The 22,679-nt window shown below is 39.9% G+C and overlaps 1 pseudogene; it reads right to left on the bottom strand.

Moving 5' to 3' along the window:
• The window catches only part of LOC119350094, a 40,162-nt pseudogene extending 17,729 nt beyond the window's left edge, over positions 1–22,433 (bottom strand).
• Between the last annotated feature and the right edge of the window lie 246 nt (positions 22,434–22,679).

The following is a 22,679-nucleotide window of genomic DNA, read 5'->3' as shown; positions in this document are numbered from 1 at the left end:
CCAAGGGCCCAGTGCCAGTTTCTGTTTTTTTGCCTATTTTAGAGTTTGCAGAAAAGGAATACAAACCGGAGTCCAAACAGAATGAAACTTTCGCGATGACCTTTCTTGGACTGAAAGCAAACCAGAAGACTTGTAGATGAAGTCGGAGACGCAACGAGGCAGCCACGAGGCAGGAGGGTGCGCCCAAGGGGGGGGTAGGGAGCGCCCCCACCGTCGTGGCTCTTGTGACCTAGTTCCTTCCCATGTATATACTCTTATACTCTAAAAACATCCAGCAGAGCCACGAAACCACTTTTCTGTCGCCGCAACCTTTTGTACCCATGAGATCCCATCTAGGGTCCTTTTCCAGGGTCCTGCCGGAGGGGGATTCGATCATGGAGGGCTTCTACATCAACACCATTACCTCTCCGATGAAGCGTGTGTAGTTTACCATAGACCTTCGCGTCCATAGTATTTAGCTAGATGGCTTCTTCTCTCTCTTTTCTTCTCAATACCATGTTCTCCTCGATGTTCTTGGAGATCTATTCGATGTAATACTCTTTTGCGGTGTGTTTGCCGAGATCCGATGAATTGTGGATTTATGAACAAGATTATCTATGAATATTATTTGGTTCTTCTCTGAATTCTTATATGCATGATTTGATATCTTTGCAAGTCTCTTCGAATTATCGGTTTAGTTTGGCCTACTAGATTGATCTTTCTTGAAATGGGAGAAGTGCTTAGCTTTGGGTTCAATCTCGCGGTGTCCTTTCCTAGTGACAGTAGGGGTAGCAAGGCACGTATTGTATTGTTGCAATCGAGGATAACAAGATGGTGTTTTCATCATATTGCTTGAGTTAATTCCTCTACATCATGTCATCTTGCTTAATGCGTTAGTCCGTTCTTTATGAACTTAATACTCTAGATGCATGCTGGATAGCGGTCGATGTGTGGTGTAATAGTAGTAGATGCAGGCAGGAGTCGGTGTACTCAACACGGACATGATGCCTATGTTCATGATCATTGCCTTAGATATCATCATAACTATGCGCTTTTCTATCAATTGCTCAGCAGTAATTTGTTCACCCACCGTAATATTTGCTATCTCGAGAGAAACCACTAGTGAAACCTATGCCCCCCGGGTCTCTTTTCCATATTATTGAATCTCGTTTACATCTTGCTAGTTCCCGATCTACTATTTTGCAATCTTTACTTTCCGATCTATAAACCAAAAATACCACAAATATATACTTTACCGTTTATCATTCTCTATCAGATCTCAATTTTGCAAGTGACCGTGAAGGGATTGACAACCCCTTTATCGCGTTGGGTGCAAGTTGTTGATTGTTTGTACAGGTATTTGGTGACTTGTGCATCATCTCCCACTGGATTGATACCTTCGTTCTCAAATTGAGGGAAATACTTACGCTACTTTGCTGCATCACCCTTTCCTCTTCAAGGGAAAACCAACGCAAGCTCAAGAGGTAGCAAGAAGGATTTCTAGCGTCGTTTCCTAGGAGATCTACGCCAAGTCAAGCTATACCAAGTACCCACATAAACTCTTCTCCCTTGCACTACATTATTCGCCATTTGCCTCTCGTTTTTCTCTCCCCCACTAGTAAAATGATTTTCGAAAACCTTTGCCTTTTCTTTGCCCCTCTTCCATTCGTCTCTTTTCGCTTGCTTCTTGTGTGCTTGTGTGTTATTGATTGCTCTGTCATGATGGCTCAAGATAATACTAAATTGTGTGACTTTTCCAACACCAACAATAATGATTTTATTATCACTCCGAGTGCTCCTACTACTAATGCTGGATCTTCTGAAATTAATGTCGCTTTCTTGAATCTTGTTATGAAAGATCAATTTTCTGGCCTTCCTAGTGAAGATGTTGCATCCTATCTAAATAATTTCGTTGATCTATGTGATATGCAAAAGAAGAAAGATGTGGATAATGATATTGTTAAATTCAAGCTATTTCCGTTTTCGCTTATCGTGCTAAAACTTGGTTCTCATCTCTGCCTATAATAGTATTGATTCATGGAATAAGTGTAAAGATGCTTTTATCTCTAAGAATTTTTCTCCCGCTAAGATCATCTCCCTTAGGAACGATATTATGAATTTTAAGCAACTTGATCATGAGCATGTTGCACAATCTTGGGAGAGGATGAAATTGATGATACGTAATTTCCCTACACATGGTTTGAACTTGTGGATGATTATACAAAAAAAAATTATGCCGAATTGAATTTAACTTCTAAAAATCTTTTAGATTCGGCCACGGGAGGCACTTTTATTGAAATCACTTTAGGAGAAGCTATTAAACTCCTAGATAATATTAAGGTTAATTATTCTCAATGGCACACCGAAAGATCCACTAGTAAAAAAGTTCATGCAATTGAAGAAATTAATGTTTTGAGTGGAAAGATGGATGAGCTTATGAAATTATTTGCTAATAAAACTGTTTCTTCGGATCCTAATGATATGCATTTGTCCACTTTGATTAAGAATAACTAGTCATCAACCCGTGCTGCTGCACGGGCTAGTAAATTTTGAAAGAAAAGTTTAATTACTGGAGGATTTATATGATGTCAATGAATCCTTATTGACGTAATATGAAAATATTTCTTTAGTTAGGTTTGGATAAGAGGGTTGATTACTATTGGAACTCTTGTGATATCTACTCTAGTAATACTTTTTAACAAATAGGTGAAGCTACTTTTTTTTTGCGAAACGGGTGAAGGTACTTCTAAATGATAGACTACATTATTAAGCAACCTCATACCTATTCTTGTCGTTTCTATGAGGAAGTTCTAGTTACAAATGTAATCCAAGCATAATACATTCAGATGTCTAGGAGTTTAAGCATTTTTATTAATGTAAGCATGCAAGAATTGAACTATAATTGGAACATGAGCAGGCAGTTTATCACTATCATGAGATTTGATTATTAAGCAAAGATAAGATGTGTTTTACATAATATTTGAGCTTTATTGCACCTGCTTGTCCTGAATGTGAGATTTGTTAGTGTGTATATAATGGAAAATTGATGTAGAAGTGTGGACCTTCGCACAGACCAATTCGGTTGACTGAATTATTGAAGATGTAAGGAAAATTGATGTAGAAGTGTGGACCTTCGCACGTACCAATTTGATTAACTAAATTATTGAAGATGTATTTGCTATTGCATATGCACGGTACATGTGACTCTTTGTCATTCTTTACCTCAGATCAAACATTCCAAAAAATAATAGCTATGTATTAGAATAAGCGTGCAAGGTGTGATATAAGAAATTGTGTTAGGTTGGGATTTTGTGCCATGGTATGGACCTAAACATTTTATTTAATAGTTCGATGGATTGGCGATTTGTTTCTCTGTTTCTTATATGTCTGATTAAAACTCTTAACCGGATGAAAAGGCAAATTTTCATATTCATTCGATCAATGGGTATATTTTTGATATAGATATTAACATTTGTTGACATTTCTAAGTCACCTTTATTTTATGGCATAAATCTTCGGTATTATCAAGTATAGTTATGTAATTAGTTTTGATTAGTTGGCATATTGTGCTAGATAGAAATGACATGAGAAGCAAAATTATAAACATCTTAGCAACTGCATGACAATGAGGAACCGCACTAAATATGGAGAAAATCGTTTATATCAATTAGTATCACTAAAGAATATGCAATAAAGAAAATGTACTGATATAAGAGAAACTGAATCCTTCTAATAATAACCTTAATTTCAAAAACTAAAATAAAATAGAGTACACAGTTCGGTAGATCTGTTCATAAACAAAATCTGTATAGCTTGTAAGTTCACATCAATAAGGTATTAAGAATTGAATTCCTATAAATAGTAGAGGACAATAGCAATTTGAGTTTGTAGGACCTTCCATAATAGGTTTCAAACCTTCCTTCTCACCCGTGGTGAGTGTCATAATTAATAATGCGACCTCCAAGTATAGCGCAAACCTTAGTATGTTCTTGAAAAAGGGGAAACATATAAAGTATTCTTGAAAAACAAATTACATGGTGTACCCCATATCTCTATTATGATCCTCCAGGTTATAAATCTTATTTAGGGTCTACATGGAAAATACAATACAAACTTTAGTACATCTACACTGAGAACAAAAAAACTCACGGTCCAAGTATCCAACAAATTACTAATTAAACTGGTAACTCCAAACTAGACGTCCAAAACAAACACGGTAGATTATTTAGATGACCATTGTAAAGTAAGGATTAAAACTATTCGAAATAAGGTTTCATGGTAGCGTATTAAGGCACGGTAGGATTATTTAAATAGCTATCGGAAAGTAAGGGTTGAAAATTTCAAATAAGCGATTCAGGCACGGCAGGATATTTTGGCAGCTATTGAAAAGTATAAGTATAGATTCTTTAACTCAGCTATTAATGCTATTTAATTCTCTAGGTAGTCACCAAGTAGTAGGAGCTACTAACAAATTCCGTCTCCGAGCAACTTCATGTTAGATATTAATTTGATCCTAATGCATGCACGGAATAGTGATGCAAGCAGCACCATGAGGAGTAAACCTCTTAGCCAAATCAGGCCATGTCCGACAGGAAAACGCAAGTCAATAGTACTGTATTTCTTTGGAACCTCACCAGTCGAGCAGCTTCTGCAATCTGGTTGCTTGCATCCATACAAAAACAAAATACTATGATTCAAATATTCAATGAAAAGCACCGGAGCGATACTGAGGGATGGAAAAAGTAAACTGACCTGATTCTAACTCGCCGGCTGCAGGCCCTTCTTTGATCTCTTGCAATGGTAATCCTTCTTTTCTGCTTGGTTGTACGTTGGCAGAACACCAATTTTAGCTAACGTCCATCCGTCAAGTCGAACGTGCGAGATTGTTGCTCGTGGACTTGTGGAAGTATGATTGATGACACTTGGCGAATGAGTTGATTCTGGTAGTGGAAATGGAGAAAAATCTGTAAAGTCTCTGCTGGTGTTTTCTTAGTTAGTGTAGTTAACGCTCAACTCTGTTCTAGGGATTTCAAGATGCCACTGGAGGAAGTGCAGTCAGCCCCTAAAGAACCCTTGGATCTGTACGTTCGCCAAACTTAAAGCCATGTGAAGCTGAAAGAAAGCGTCAGACTTAACTATCATATTGTAAGTTTGTAACTGAACTACTGGGTAAGAAGCTAATAACTACAAAAAATTGTAACCTTAAGCAGAACAATAAAACAAACCTCGATCCTTTTCCAAGAGCAAACGCATCGATGAACCTCGAGCTTGCAGGAACCTCGATGAAGATATCCGTAAATCCCCCTTGAAGTTCTCAAAAAAAAAGTAAATCCCCCTTGAAACGAATTAAATACTACATATTTTTTGAAACAGGGCTATGTCACAGTACCTTACTTTGCTTGGTATACTTCAAGATTCCACAAAACACGACTTCTATGTTATTATTTCCTCTTTTAGAAATCCACCATGAGTGGTACAAATAGATGGACATCTAAGATACAAGATTTTCTTCATCGTGTATTCACAATTAATCAAATTTGTTGGCAATTAAGGATGACTGGTTACTTGCCTTCATCATAGTCTCGTGGGGTTGGGAGTGATGGGGTGACCAACTCCAACAACACTCTGCATGCTTTCCAATAGCGGTGGCTGAACGATCTGATTTAAACAGCCGTGTTATGCTCATATAATCTAGTTTGCAGCTAACATATGATTACCTCGAAATATATGTGAATTTAGGCTAAGAGTTATCGTGAATTCGAAGACCATACAGATTGATTTCTCACAGAACTTTAGACCTTTAAGCCGATTGGCAAAGAAACACAAACCAATCTACAATGTAAGACAGGTTGAGACTTGATCTTAACAGCAGCAAGCTAAGCACTGTGAATCAACAACAAAACTTTGAAAACTAACCCGTACAGATCTCTGAGAAAAAATAAAGGCTCTCTGGTTAGGATAATCGTCCTACTACAACAGTTTGTTTACTTGAGAAATGACGCACCAACAATTGATTTGTTTTGAAGGGATGAAAGCAACCGTAACAGTTAGCACTTGCTGCATAATATAGAGAGAAATAAGATGACAAAACTTGGCGTTTTTTAGTTTACATACAGGGCTACTTGGAGTGGCCGTTGACAAAATTAATCAGTGTCGAGCAGGTGAAGAGCTTACAGTTAAGCTGTACCATGACGTTAACTTGACTGTGAAATTTTGATCCGTAGGCTTTCTTCAAATAGATACTACTAAGCTGCCATATTCTTTACCTCTTGAATGCATAAATATTGCATCCCTGCAAATAACAATATAAGAAAAGTGCAGACCACATTATAAATAAAAATCCACCAGAACAGAGTATGGTCTGTTGTACTAAGTTACACCTATCCTATTGGATAATTGGCGTAAAATTGTCATATAAGATCCAAATAAACAAACCCATAGTTTTTGCCTATTCTAAACAAAGAGAAGTAGACTAAGAGTGACCATGTAATGTAATGCTCCAAAAAGACTTCTACACTTTCCAACAAATAGGAAGAAGTGCTTGAGTTCGTTGCGCAGAAGTGTGTATAGACACGTACAAAACTTATCCATCCCAGTAATATCTGTAGACACCTACAAATCCTAGCAATAAGCATGCAGATAGGCTTGAAACTAAAGAACGCATTATCAAAATCCCCCAAGATGAAACTCTAGGTTGTACTTGTTCCTTAGAAACCAAAGTCTCAGAACATAAAAATCCCCAAAAACAAAAACCTACTACATCTTGGCTAGCATATTGCTTACCTGCAATCAGTCTACCTTAGTTTGATGACTTTGTGGCTTCAACAACAATGGCAGCTGTCCGATTTGATTCAGGTAGCACCTCCTTCTCCTCATGGGTTGACGTTTTGTCAGGGCATGGCATCTGAGGAATTGAAAGGACCTTATCCTCAGCCAAGATGGACCTCTGGTCTGCAACGTGGTTGGGAAGTTGAGAACTTGAGATTGCTGCATGAAGATGAAGGAGACTTATTGTATGGCTTTACATGAAGACTGACGATGGGAAGGAGGAGGAGGATATTAATTGGAGTGATGTAGAGGAGAAGGTCAGCGAGTCGGCGGTGTTGCATGCACACAGGAGCTGACTCAAGCACGGCTCCGGCGTTCCTACGGTCCTTGACAGCGAGACACGCGAGGCATCTTTGCGAGTAGGCAGTGAGGCTAGGGTACACGGCTGCTACGCGCAGAGGCTGCTAGATTGCTGCCGTCCTCGACGATGCGAAGCGCAAGGAATCTTGTCGAGGAGGCGCCTAGGCTAGGGTTCGCGGCTGCTATGCGGAGACGCGATGCTAGGGATCTCTTGCCGACGGCATCGATGGTTTGGGAACGGGCAGAGTCATGTACTGCGAGAGGCTTTTTTTGGAATTTTTGGATTGCTGCAATGCGAGAGGCTTTTTTTGCAGGCCATGGAAGAGTTTGTTTTCCAAAGCCCATGAAGATTTGATAGGTTTTGCACGTGCGAGGTGGGACACATGTTGTGGACACCTCAAGTCCTTCATCCTACGGCTGTAGATACATAATGTGGAGATCCTGTGGTTAATTGGATTAGATTTTGAGGATTAACGTGGAACCTCGATTGGTGCTTTCAATTAGTAAATATAAGATAATGAATCTATGGATGTGAATTTTGTTGGTAAGAACAATTTTGGTAACAACGCGTATAGAGGCAATTCTAATCATAGGCTCGTAATTCCTCTAATAATTATGGTAATTCCTACAACAACTCTTATGAAAATTTGAATAAGATGCCCTCTGATTTTGAGAATTGTGTTAAAGAATTTATGAGTTCGCAAAAGAATTTCGATGCTTTGATTGCAGAAAAAATGCTTAAGATTGATGAGTTGGCTAGGAACGTGGATAGAATTTCTATCGATGTTGATTCTTTGAAACTTAGATCTATCCCACCTAAGCATGATATCAATGAGTCTCTCAAGGCCATGAGAATTTCCATTGATGAGTGCAAAGAAAGAACCGCTAAGATGCGGGCTAAAAAAGTTTGATTTGTAAAAGCGTGTTCTTCTAGTTTTCATGATAATAATGATGAAGATCTAAAAGTGATTGATGTGACTTCTATTAAATATATTTTTTCCAATATGAATCTTGATAAACATGGGACTGGAGATGAGTCAACTTTAGTTAAAAGGCGTCCCAATGATTCGGAGTTTTTAGATCTAGATGCAAAAATTGATAAAAGTGGGATTGAAGAGGTCAAGACTTTGAGTAGCAATGAACCCACTATTTTGGATTTCAAGGAATTTAATTATGATAATTGTTCTTTAATAGATTGTATTTCCTTGTTGCAATCCGTGTTAAATTCTCCTCATGCTTACGATCAAAACAATGCTTTTACTAAACATATCGTTGATGCTATGATGCAATCTTTTGAAGAAAAGCTTGAACTAGAAGTTTCTACCCCTAGAAAAATTTATGATGACTGGGAACCTACTATTAAGATAAAGATTTAATATTATTAATGCTATGCTTTGTGTGGTTTGGTTGATAGTGTTTCCACGATTCCAAAAACATTGTGTGATGTGTTAGGTTTCCGTGAATTTGATGATTGTTCTTTAAATTTACATCTTGCGATTCCACCATTTAGAAACCTATGGGAAGGATTAATGATGTTCTTATTGTTGAAAATAGGAATTATGTGCCCGTAGATTTCATTGTTCTTGATATAGATTGCAATCCTATAGGTCCTATAATTCTTGGTAGACATTTCCTTAAAATGATTGGTGCAATTATTGATATGAAAGAAGGAAACAATAGATTCCAATTTCCGTTAAGGAAAGGCATGGAACACTTTCCTAGGAAGAAAATTAAATTGCCTTATAAATCTATTATGAGATCCACTTATGGATTGCATACCAAAGATGGCAATACTTAGATCTATTCGTGTTTTTATGCCTAGCTAGGGGCGTTAAACGATAGCGCTTGTTGGGAGGCAACCCAATTTTATTTTTGTTCTTTCTTTTTTGCTCCTGTTTAGTAACAAATAATTCATCTAGACTCTGGTTAAATGTGGTTTTATGTTTTAATTAGTGTTTGTGCGAAGTAGAACCTTTGGGAAGACTTGGATGAAAGTTAATGCGATCAAGCTGTAAAAAACAGAAACTTTGTGATCACGAGAATAATTGTCATTTTTAACAGAAGAGTGCTTTTAAGTTGATTCTTTTTGCAGAAGGTTAATAGACAAATTCCTCACGACCACCAATTTATTTCGAAATTGTTGGAGTTACAGAAGTATTCGAGAGTTATAGATTACTACAGACTGTTTTGTTTTTGATAGATTCTGTTTTTCGTGTGTTGTTTGCTTATTTTGATGAATCTATGAGTAGTATCGGGGATATGAACCATAGAGAAGTTGGAATACATTAGATATTACACCAATATAGATAAGAATGAGTTCACAACAGTACCTTAAAGTGGTGATTTATTTTCTTATACTAATGGAGCTTATGTGATTTTCTGTTGAGTTTTGCGTTGTGAAGTTTTCTAGTTTTGGGTAAAGATTTGATGGACTATGGAATAACGAGTGGCAAGAGCCTAAGCTTGGGGATGCCCAATGCACCCCAAGGTAAATTTCAAGGACAACCAAAAGCCTAAGCTTGGGGATGCCCCTGAAGGCATCCCCTCTTTCGTCTTCGTCTATCGGTAACTTTACTTGAGGCTATATTTTTATTCACCACATGATATGTGTTTTGCTTGGAGCGTCTTGTATGAGTTGAGTCTTTACCTTTTAGTCTACCACAATCATACTTGATATACACACCTTTTGGGAGAGACACACATGAATCGTGATTTATTAGAATACTCTATGTGCTTCACTTATATCTTTTGAGCTAGTCAATATCGCTCTAGTGCTTCACTTATATCTTTTTAGAGCACGGCGCTGGTTTTATTTTAAATTGTTGAACTCTCATGCTTCACTTATATTATTTTGAGAGTCTTCTAGAACAGCATGGTAATTTGCTTGGGTTATAAAATTAGTCCTAATATGATGGGCATCCAAGATGGATATAATAAAAACTTTCATATGAAGTGCATTGAATACTATGAGAAGTTTGATTCATTATGATTGTTTTGAGATATGAAAATGGTGATATTAGAGTCATGCTAGTAGAGTAGTTGTGAATTTGAGAGATACTTGTGTTAAAGTTTGTGATTCCCATAGCATGCACATATGGCGAACCATTATGTGATGAAGTTGGAGCATGATTTATTTATTGATTGTCTTCCTTATGAGTGGCGGTCGGGGACGAGCGATGGTCTTTTCCTACCTATATATCCCCCTAGGAGCATGCGTGTAGTACTTCGTTTAGATAACTAATAGATTTTTGCAATAAGTATGTGAGTTCTTTATGACTAATGTTGAGTCCATGGATTATACGCACTCTCACCCTTCCACCATTGCTAGCCTCTCTAGTACCGCGCAACTTTCACCTGTACCATACACCCACCATATACCTTCCTCAAAACAGCCACCATACCTACCTATTATGGCATTTCCATAGCCATTCTGAGATATATTGCCATGCAACTTTCCATCGTTCAGTTTATTATGACACGCTCCATCATTGTCATATTGCTTTGCATGATCATGTAGTTGACATCGTATTTGTGGCAAAGCCACCGTACATAATTTTTTCATACATGTCACTCTTGAATCATTGCACATCCCAGTACACCGCCGGAGGTATTCACATAGAGTCATATTTTGTTCTAAGTATTGAGTTGTAATTCTTGAGTTGTAAGTAAATAAAAGTGTGATGATCTTCATTATTAGAGCATTGTCTCATGTGAGGAAAGGATGATGGAGTTCCCCCACAAGTCGGGATGAGACTCCGGACGAAAAATTAAAAAAAGAGAAAAAAAGAGGCCATAAAAAAGAGAAGGCCCAAATAAAAAATGCAATAAAAAGAAAAAAGGGGCAATGTTATTACCACACTTGTGCTTCAAAGTAGCACCATGATCTTCATGATAGAGAGTCCCCTATGTTGTCACTTTCATATACTAGTGGGAATTTTCATTATAGAACTTGACTTGTATATTCCAATGATGGGCTTCCTCAAAGTGCCCTAGGTCTTCATTAGCAAGCAAGTTGGATGCACGCCCACTTAGTTTCTTTTTGAGCTTTCATGCACTTATAGCTCTAGTGCATCCGTTGCATGGCAATCCCTACTCACTCACATTGATATCTATTGATGGGCATCTCCATAGCCCGTTGATATGCCTAGTTGATGTGAGACTATCTTCTCCTTTTTGTCTTCTCCACAATCACCATTCTATTCCACCTATAGTTCTATATCCATGGCTCACGCTCATGTATTGCATGAAGATTGAAAAATTTTGAGAACATCAAAAGTATCAAACAATTGCTTGGCTTGTCATCGGGGTTGTGCATGATTTAAATATTTTGTGTGATGAAGATAGAGCATAGACACACTATATGATTTTGTAGGGATAGCTTTCTTTGGACATGTTATTTTGAGAAGACATGATTGCTTTGTTAGTATGCTTGAAGTATTATTGTTTTTATGTCAATATTAAACTTTTGTCTTGAATGTTTCAGATCTGAACATTCATGCCACAATAAAGAAAATTACATCGATAAATATGTTAGGTAGCATTCCACATCAAAAGTTATGTTTTTATCATTTACCTACTCGAGGACGAGCATGAATTAAGCTTGGGGATGCTTGATACGTCTCCAATGTATCTATAATGTTTGATTGTTACATGCTATTATATTATTTGTTCTGGATGTTTAATAGGCATTTATATGCTATTTTATATTATTTTGGGGACTAACCTATTAACCGAGGGCCCAGTGCCAGTTTTGCAGAAAAGGAATACCAAACGGAGTCCAAATGGAATGAAACCTTCGCGATGATCTTTCTTGGATGGAAAGCAAACCAGAAGACTTCGAGATGAAGTCGGAGACACAACGAGACAGCCACGAGGCAGGAGGGTGCACCCAGGGAGGTAGGGCGCGCCGCCCACCCTTGTGGGCCCCTCGTGGCTCCCCTGACCTATTTCCTTCACCTATATATACTCTTATCACTACAAAAGTAATACACTTCCCTGATGATACGTGTTTCTCATAGTAGGTCACGTTTTTTTTTCATCCATGTACATCCATGACGATTTTATGACAAAATCAAGATAGTCATACCTGTGTTGTCGTAAGTATTCCATGACGTTACCAAAATTATCATCACGGAAGTGTCCACTTCCATGACGATAAATCGCGCGTCACAGAAGTGCGTTCGTCAAGGGTTACCGACACGTGGCATCCACCGTAACGGAACGCCATTAAGCTACCGGGTCCGGTTTTGGATCCAATAACCCGTTAACAGCCCCGACCAATGGAGATTTTCCATGTGTAAAATCATCATTGGCTGGAGGAAACACGTGTCGGCTCACTGTTGGGACAAATGTCATCCACTCATTGGACAGAAGGCGCCTATGATATGTCAACATGTGGCACAGTCCAACGGAGGCCCATTCCTGTGAAAAGGCCGGCCAGTTTGACTTGGTAAAAAGGTGGCGGGCCGGCCCATGAAAGCCTGTTAATGGCCTAGTCGCATATAGCCCATTTACAACCTCCTAACCCAGGGCCCGTTACGACCTATCCGAATTAGGCCCAGTAGCGTCATCTGTGCCATCCAATATGATTCCAGCCTGTTTTAACTTCTAGCCCATGTATGGCCCGTGACATCTTTCGGCCCATATGAGGCCCTTTGTAACGGCCCGTGGTGAAACTAGCCTGTAATGAACAATGTATCACTTTATACCCATTAACAGCCCGTGGTGAAACTGGCCCGTAATGAACAGTGTATCACTTTATACCCATTAATGGCCCGTTATTTCGTTGGGCTGTTTCCAGCCCATGTTATCTTTCGGCCTTCTCAGGGCCCATTTATTCTTGGGCTCATTTCCAGCATTCGTTTACTTACGGCCCGTTACTGTCATTTTCTCCTTGTGGGACAAATTCAGCCCGAGGTTACAGTCGACCCGTTTGTGGCCCGTTAATACGTTGGGCTGTTTTCATAGCATCATCAAATATGGACAATTCACGACGGCCTGTTATGGCCGGCCCATGAACAGACGATTCCAACTCTAACCCGTTTACGGCCATAATGCGGTCTGTTATTGGCCCATGTTTGGCCAACCGATCATACGGCCCGTAGAAGGCCCATTGATGATACGGCCCGTAGAAGGCCCATTGTGTCTACGACCCGTATAAGGCCCATTGTTTCTATGACCCGTAGAAGGCCCATTGTTTCTACGGCCCATAGGAGGGCCATGGTAACTACAGTAAATATGTAGCCCATGGTTATTGTGGCCTAGTTTTAAAAAATAGGTTATTAAGGCCACTAGCAAACCGCGGAAAAAGAACTGCACTGACTACAAGCAAAGAAATAAACAATACAATAAGTAAATAAATAAGCAAGCAACTTACGCTAGGGTATCACGGCTATTACACATATTACATCAACTGGGCATCAAAGTTCGCCAACAGTGCAAATATAGGGAACAAAGCAGCATATAAACGCCGCAGCAAAACAAGTCCAGAAATGAAACCACTTCAGAAGAGCTCAAGAAACAATATCCTAGGTACCCATAATGCTAGCAAGATGCTTAGCAATCTTATTAACTTTCTCTTGTTTGGCGCTTAAATCCTCCAGCACTTGCTGTTGCACCAGAAAGTATGCATCTGAATTCTGCAGGGACTTCCTCAGTCCTTCGGCTTCCTGTCGCATAATATTTGATCGATGTCTTTCAACTTGAAGTTGAGTCTCAAGAAGCCAAACTGATTCAGGCAACAAGTTCGAAGAGCTGGTGCCAGGAGTAGTAGCCAGTAACTCGAACACTACATCAAGACAGGACTTTGGGGTTGTCTCAGTGTCTTCAATATAGTTTTTATCAGCTTTCCTGGAGACCAACAGGGATGTCTCACTATCTTGAACCTTATCTGCATTACTTCCATTACCATTGCATAACGGGGTACTCTTCTCCAATATTTTATCTGTGTTCTGAAAGTGAAACAAACAAACACATCACAGATTTACAATGTAGTATACAAAACTCATTTTGGTAAACCAGTTCAGTAGTAAGGTGGACTGGATAACAACATGAAACAAACATATATCTATGTAGTATGGTTACTATATGGTCTATATCATTCTAGTTTAAGTTGCCAAATCAAGATAGATACAGTTCGAATCATATCTATTTAAGACAAAGCGGCATAGACAGAATATAAGTGTGGGAAACAACACAGCAATAACAACGCTTGTAGTGTGCATGGCATGAGAACATAACTGTTTATTCAATTGAAATTGAAATCAACATAGAGCAAGTTACAACAGCAAACACGTTAAAGAAACAGGTTTAAAACATACATGTTGCACCATTGGAGTTTCGATTGCATCCTTCAAATTTGAAATTAGTTGGTATGAGTAAATAGAGTGATGCAAGAGCAATGTAGTATGAACCATAGCTACGGAACCTGACCTGAGAACAATTCTTCTTCTGCTTTAAGTGTTGACTTGGGGTTCGGAGTGGTGGTCCTCGTGCTTTGGGCACTGCAGTTGCCTTACTAACTGCTCGTGTTTGGGTGCTTTGTGGTGGAGACGGTGTTGTGTCAACGGGAACTGGGTTACTATCTGCTGGAGTTGGGGTTAGAAGGGGTGTAGCTTGTTCTCTGTCCAACTGGGTAGGGGTACAATCTGCGTGAGTCTGGGTTATGTGTGGTGGGGCTGGTTCTTGGGAAAGTACAACCATGGTTCTATCTGCATCGACACGTAGCACGATCTTTTCTAAAGACCGTGTTTTTACTCCCACAGATACTGCCATCACCCCCTCCAATTGAAATGGTTGATAAGCAAGAAAAGTAATTGAATGTACAGACATTGTAAGATAGACAGGTGCAATGTATTGTAGGGAAGAAAATAGGGCATGAAATAATACACATTTATGTTGTCTAACCAAACAGAATAGCAGGACATAATGTCACATATATGATGGCTATTTAAACAGAATAGCATGACACAATTTCACATGTACGATGGCTAACTAAACAGGATAGAATGACATACTTCAAAATATGATGACTATGTAAACAGGATGACATGATATAACTATACGATGTGTCTATTGAAGTGGTTGGCATGCCATAAATCCCAAACATGCCGTCGATGGAAACATGATGAAAATGGGTTGGCATGCCATAATCCAGATACATGTTGTCTATGTAAACATCATGGCATGATATAATTAAAATATATGATTTATATAGTAAGGAAGTGAGCAGAGGGCAATCGCATATATGATGTGTGAACTAAGGAGGGCATTCAATATTGTGTATATGATGTAAAAACTAAGCATTGCAATACAACATATGCATGATATGAGTATTATAACCCTCCCAAGTTTGAGCATACACCACAGGGGGATAATAGGATTGGTCATCTACCTCTGAATCCTCCTCTGAAGAGCTATCTATAACCAGCAAAATATCTGCTTTAGCAGGTAGCATTGTCTGCTCTGAAGACCTTGTTTTCACTCCAGATTTCTCCATCACCAATTCAAATGGCTGATGCGCAGGAAGAGCAGTTGAATATACAAACATTGTCGACAAAAGCAATGAGAAATACAAAAAAAGGACGACATGATATAATTCACATACATGACGCTTGGCTAAACAGCATGGCATTGCATAATTCACATATATAATGTCTTGCAACAAGATGGCATTGCATAATTCACATATATGGTAATTAGACACTAAACAGGTGGCATTCACACAAAGCATGTCTAAACTAAGCAAATGACATAGCAATGCAAGATACCATACGCATGATATGAGCAACATAACCCTGCCAAGTTAGAGCATGCACCTTGGGGGGGGGGATAGGACTGGTCATCTGTCTCTGAATCCTCCTCTGAGGAGCTATCTATAACCAGCAAGACATGCTCTTCGTGAGATAGCATTGTCTGCTCTGAAGACCTTGTTTCCACTCCAGATTTTTCCAGGACCGTGCCGAATGGCTGATGCACAGGAAGAGTAATTGAGCGTACTAAAATTGTTGACAAATTTAACACGTAATAAAAAAATGATAGCATGATATAATTCACATATAAGATGACTGGCTAACCAGGGTGGCATTGCAAAATTCACATATATGATGCCTAGCTAAACAAGATGGCATTGCATGATTCACATATACGATAAAGAAACTAAACATATGGCATTAACACAAAGCATGTCTAAACTAAGTAGATGACACCTTTGATGTATACAGTAAGCAACGCAAGGCACCATATGCATGATATTACGAACATCAGCATGCCAAGTTAGAGCGAAGACTTCATGGGGTAAATAGGAGTTGTCTTCTCCTTCTGAATTCCCCTCAGAATAGTTATCTTCCTCTTGATTACGATCTGAAATGGGTGGAGGGGGGATGCCTTTGCGCCCACCATGGTGCGACATCTGCATGAAATTTTATTGCCACGCAAGGCTCATCTCTTTTGCTCTACATGATCAGTTCCATTGTGTACAATGACTGGCATGCACAGGAATAAAACATAGTGAGATTATGTAAGGAGTGCATGCACAAATCCAGAGTGATGGTAGCAAACTGTGGATAGACCCAAAACCAATGAGAGAAGGCAGATGATAGCTTTAGTTAAAAGATACAGATAAGGGCTCCTTTAATGTTTGTTTGCACCCAACATGAAACTCATAGTAGACACCCGAGATTAACCAGACAGTAGACAGATAGTACTGATTGCTGCCCCAATATGTACCGCACAACCATTTAAAAACTCAAGTTTCAGCATTAGTTTGGACCTGACTCGGAGTCCAATAGGTGAACACGACGATAATGTAGCATGCCATCATATTAAGCGATGCATAACGTAAGCAGACACGGAAGAGTGTGAACTCTCTTGCGGACCCGTGTAGTCCTCAAGGTCATCTGCTCAGTTGATGATGGTAATGCAGTTGTCGTGGCTGTCGGCGGCGGGGAAGAAGATCTGAGGCAGCGAAAGATAATCTGGAGAGCAGATCCCTGCTCTGGTAAACCCTTCCGTCGTTGGAGCACTTGAGCTGGGGTGGAACACAGCGCCACAGGAGCAGGACAAACCACACAAGGTTTTCTTTGACACACATCTGTAACAGAAGTAATTGTGTAAGGGATTGTTTGAATTTGAGGATTCTAACAATGGAGGGATAGGAAATAGACAGGAATAGGATAGGAATGCACATGCAAAACAGAGAATTTAAAAACACAAGATTTCTACCAATCTGGGTGTTTGATTCACAAGAATTGGAAGATTAAGTCAAACCACAAGAAAATGTACGGTTATAATGCTATTATGCTACTATCTCTTAGTCTTGTGCTTCATGAATAGGAATATGAAAAGGAGGACAAGTGAAAATTAGAATTCCTACGATTTTTCTTTCAAGGAGACACTAAAGGAACAAATCCTATATTTTTCCTTTGCTCCATTCCTTTGCACCAAATTCATGAGAAGTAGTACCATAGGAAACTTTCCAATTCCTATGTTTTTCATTCACTTTTCCTTTCAAGCACTGGCGATTCTAGCAGGCAGGCTTGAGCAAGGAAAAGCCTACACTGAAAAAATGTTTTTGTGCTACTTCTATTACTTTGCACCTAGGCCACTACCATACTAGCTCAACCCCCAGGCCCATCGACAAATGCATAGCTCAAACGCACAGAGATAAATAATGATGGCATTCAAGAGAGTCCATAACGGATAGCTAAGTTGCCTGGTACCTCATTGCTTGTCATATAGTAGGATAAAATAATCGTATTTCACGTTACTATGTGTGCTCAGTGGACAATATATATAACATGTAGAGTAAAAAAGAGATGCAACAAGTGTACAACCCCGTTGGCAAATCCATGTCGATCTCAGCGTGATTGGGTTGGTCGGTGAGGATGCTCCGGCTGACTTGGCTGTAAGAGGAGGGGAAGAAGATCTTAGGTGTCTGGAGATGGAGCCCGAGGTACTGCTCCGCTGTGATGGAGGGTTTCATCGTTGGAGCAGCTCCGGTGAGTTGTACGACGCCGAGGCTGAAGCAGGACAACAGAGACAACATTAACCTGAGTGGAATTCTAATAGCATCTCCAATAGATGACGTAAAATACATAACCACAAAGTGCTAGATGTAAAATACATCATCCGCTCATCTCTGAACTTAACTGTCAAAACTAAATTTAACTGTCGAAACTGAACTTAACTGTCGAAACTGAATTTTATTGTCGAAACTGCACACTAGAGGTGAGGCTACACGTCAGTCGACTGACTTTTTCATCTATGGTCAGTCAAATTTGCACCCGTTGGATACGAAATCAAGGGCATGCAGTTCATCTTGAACCTCCACCCCCCTGAGTCGCAAGCCACCACTGGCCAAACAGTCGGCCGCCGCCGCCCGCGGCCTGCAGTCCGCCGCCCCGCCCGCCCCAAAAACAATCCCCAACGCCGGTCCGCCGCCGCCCCGGCCATCCCTCTAGCCCCCCCAATGCCGAGATTTTTCTCCGACGATCCCCACGCCACCACCCCACCACCGCCGGTGACCACCGCCCCGCCCTGAACTCTAAGATAGATAGTGGGGTACCTCTTAGGCGAGCCGCCTCCCCGCTGCCGCTGGCACTACAAGAAATATGTCAACTAGTGACCTTCTGTTAGTGACCCTGGAATAATTGGTCATAGATCTATGACCATTTCAGACCAATTGGTCAAAAGCTGTTCGGGGGGCTCCAAACCCTAAATCATTGCGACCATTTTGGTCAGAAAGGTCGTAATTTCCTTACACGAAATGGTCACAAAGCAAACAGGGCTGGTCCGCTGCCTTATTTCTAGTTGTTAACGACCAATATAGATGGTCATAGCCTTGTAGATTGTGGTGGGTTGTGATGACTAGGCGCCATCTCATCAGTTTTGCCTATGTGTCATGTCCATGTGTCAATTTTTGCCCTAGGTTGTGAAGCAACCTATATTTCTGTTATTCCGAAAATTCCCAAATAATTCTCATAAATTATTTGGATCATATCTTCATCAAATATGTCAAAAACCTTCCTTGCCTAGTTCAAAAATAACTCAACAATATTCATTTTCCTATTCTGTTCAGAGCAGCAGTTTGTGAAGGAAGTACCACTTTGGCATGTCCAAATAGTATCCATTTTCTACAGCGCTTTCCTATGCCCAAATAACCATCCTCCACCAAATGCTAGCTCAATCCATTCATTATTTTGAGCCGAGCTTCAAAATTTGTAGTTATGTCCAGTGTGGTAGTTTGCAAAGCAAGTACCACCTAGGCTCCTCCTTTTGAGGTGAAAATTTGTGAAGACGGTCTTCTTAGTAACTGATCATCCTCAGCAAAACTCACACCCATTGGCCATGTACATTTCCCGTACCGCTAATCAAACACTTGGCTGCTAATTCATGTTTGAGCATCGATCGGTCTCCTCGTGAGAATGTTATGTTGTAATTTTCTTCCTAGCACCTACCTGGGGAGTGCCCAACCCACTAGACATTCCTAGGCTGCCTAGAGCACATGGCAACGCCACGGTCACGCGGTGACCACGCGGTGGTCATGCGAGCTTACGCACTCTAGAGTTGGGGCCCTCGGCCACCGTCCAAACCTCGATGTCTCACCATCAAACCATGTACTTACGATTAAATAGATACTTATTTACCTATAAATGATTTTTGGAAAAAATAAATAGCAAACTATGAGGCAGCTTCAGTTCAAATTTGACCCGCTTCCAACTGAATCGGCGGGAATTTGTCTTTTTCACCAGAGGTGGATCAAAACTTTTGACACCCAACCATTTTGTCAATTGTGCATTAAATATGTCCTAGTATTTTATAAAATTGATTAGGTCCAATTTTGCAACAAATATGTGGTAGGTCCTTCACAAAAAAAACTCATTTCAGGCACTCAGAAAACGGAAAATGGTTTTTTCGTCCAAAGAAAATGAAAACTTCCTTAGGGAACATTGTTTGCCATTCCAATATGCACCCTTGTGCACAATATGAGATCATTTGAACAAACTATGCCATGAATGTGGCCATAAGATTGATCATTTGGCTTGAAAGTCGTGAATCTTCAGAGATGATAGCTCATTTCTGAGAACACTTTTTTAAAATAATTGCCATATTACAAGTTTGTTATTTTTCCTAGGAACTTGGCCACATATAATGACACAATGCGAAGGTTTCCCAATTTTTGTTTTTTTTTGAATTTTTTATGCCCGTTTCAAAATGCGGTCAAAACGGTGGGCATGACTGTTCCTAGCTAGTGGTTGAATCTTGGAATTTTTTTTGTGTTTCTCTGATTAAATAGATACTTCTGTAACTAGAAATGATCTTTGGAAAAAATAAATAGCAAACTATGAGGCAGCTGCAGTTCAAATTTGACCCGCTTCCACCTGAATCGGCGGAAATTTGTCTTTTTCACGAGAGGTGGATCAAAACTTTTTACACCCAACCATTTGGTCAATTGTGCATTAAATATGGCCTAGTATTTTATAAAATTGATTTGGTCCATTTTTGCTACAATTATTTGGTAGTTCCTTCACACAAAAACCTCATTTGGGGCAATCGAAAAATGAAAAATGGTTTTTCCGTGCACAGAAAATGAAAACTTTCTTAGGCAACATTGTTTGCCATTCCAAGATGCACCTGTTTGCACAATATGAGATCATTTGAACAAACTATGTCAATAATTTGGCCATAAGATTGATCATTCGGCTTGATAGCCATGAATCTTCACACGTGATAGCTCGTTTCTGAGAACACTTTTTTAAAATAATTGTCGTATTGCAAGTTTGTTATTTTTCCTGCGAACTTGGCCACATATAATGACACAATGCGAAGGTTTCCCAATTATTTGATTTTTTTTGAATTTTTTATGCCCGTTTCAAAATGCGGTCAAAACAGAGGGAATGACCGTTCCTAGCTAGTGATTGAATCTTGGATTTTTTTTGGTGTTTCTCTGATTAAATGGATACTTATGTACCTATAAATTATTTTTGAAAAAAATAAATAGCAAACTATGAGGCAGCTGCAGTTCAAATTTGACCCGCTTCCAGCTGAATCGGCGGAAAATTTTCTTTTTGACAAGAGGTGGATCAAAACTTTTTACACCCAACCATTTGGTCAATTGTGCATTAAATATGGCCTAGTATTTTATAAAAATGATTTGGTCCAATTTTGCAACAATTATTTGGTAGGTCCTTCACAAAAAAACCTCATTTGGGGCAATCAAAAAATGGAAAATGGTTTTTCCATGCACAGAAAATGAAAACTTTCTTAGGCAACATTGTTTGCCATTCCAAGATGCACCCTTTTGCACAATATGAGATCATTTGAACAAACTATGCCAAGAATGTGGCCATAAGATTGATCATTTGGCTTGATAGCCATTAATCTTCACACGTGATAGCTCGTTTCTGAGAACACTTTTTAAAATAATTGCCGTATTGCAAGTTTGTTATTTTTCCTGGGAACTTGGCCACATATAATGACACAATGCGAAGGTTTCCCAATTATTTGATTTTTTTTTGAATTTTTTATGCCTGTTTCAAAATGCGGTCAAAACAGCGGGAATGACCGTTCCTAGCTAGTGGTTGAATCTTGGATTTTTTGGGTGTTTCTCTGATTAAATAGATACTTATGTACCTAGAAATGATTTTTGAAAAAAAATAAATAGCAAACTATGAGGCAGATGCAGTTCAAATTTGACCTGCTTCCACCTGAATCGGTGGAAATTTGTCTTTTTCACGAGAGGTGGATCAAAACTTTTTACACCCAACCATTTTGTCAATTGTGCATTAAATATGTCCTAGTATTTTAGAAAATTGATTTGGTACAATTTTGCAACAATTAATTGGTAGGTCCTTCACAAAAAAAACCCCATTTTTGGCACTCGGAAAATGAAAAATGAATTTTTCATGCAAAGAAAATGAAAAATTCCTTAGTTAACATTGTTTGTCATTCAAGATGCAAACTTGTGCACAATGTGAGACCATTTTTTTGATTTTTTTCATGTGTAAAAGTAGAATAAAAACAAAAGAAAAAACACAATTATATGTGCTCTATTCTTATTGGTTGGCTTAGTTGTCACACGGATCGATGACATGGCCGCCCATCCATCCGTCCAACTCTCCACCTCTCCATCCAGCCATCCATCCGCAGCCCAAACCCTAACACGCACCCATCCACCTCTCCTCCCTGAGCTCCTCGCCGCCGCCACCTCGCCCCAGATCCCCCTCTCCCCTCTGCTTGACCTCCCTCTCTCTTCCATCCCAACCCTGCAGCCGGCCTCCCCCATACCCACCGCTGACGACCTCCTCATCGCCCCCAGCACCGGCCATCCTCCCTTCCACCACCCCTCCTGTCTGAGTCGCCCCCTCGTGACCAAATCTCGCGAGCCAACTCCCCTCCCATCCCCTCACCAACACGCGCGCGATCTAGGCGGAGATGGACGCCGCCGCCGTCGTCGCCCCCCATCCCCACCATCGACGGCCACCACCTCCTCTCCTCGAGGCCCAGTTTGAGAAGGTGGTGGTGCACCCACTGGTGCTGCTCAGCATCGTCGACCACTACAACCGTGTCGCCCT

Source organism: Triticum dicoccoides, chromosome 1B, assembly GCF_002162155.2.
Source record: "Triticum dicoccoides isolate Atlit2015 ecotype Zavitan chromosome 1B, WEW_v2.0, whole genome shotgun sequence".
Lineage (NCBI taxonomy): Eukaryota > Viridiplantae > Streptophyta > Magnoliopsida > Poales > Poaceae > Triticum > Triticum dicoccoides.
Note: the sequence above shows the minus strand (reverse complement) of the source record. Positions and strands in the feature narration are given on the sequence as shown.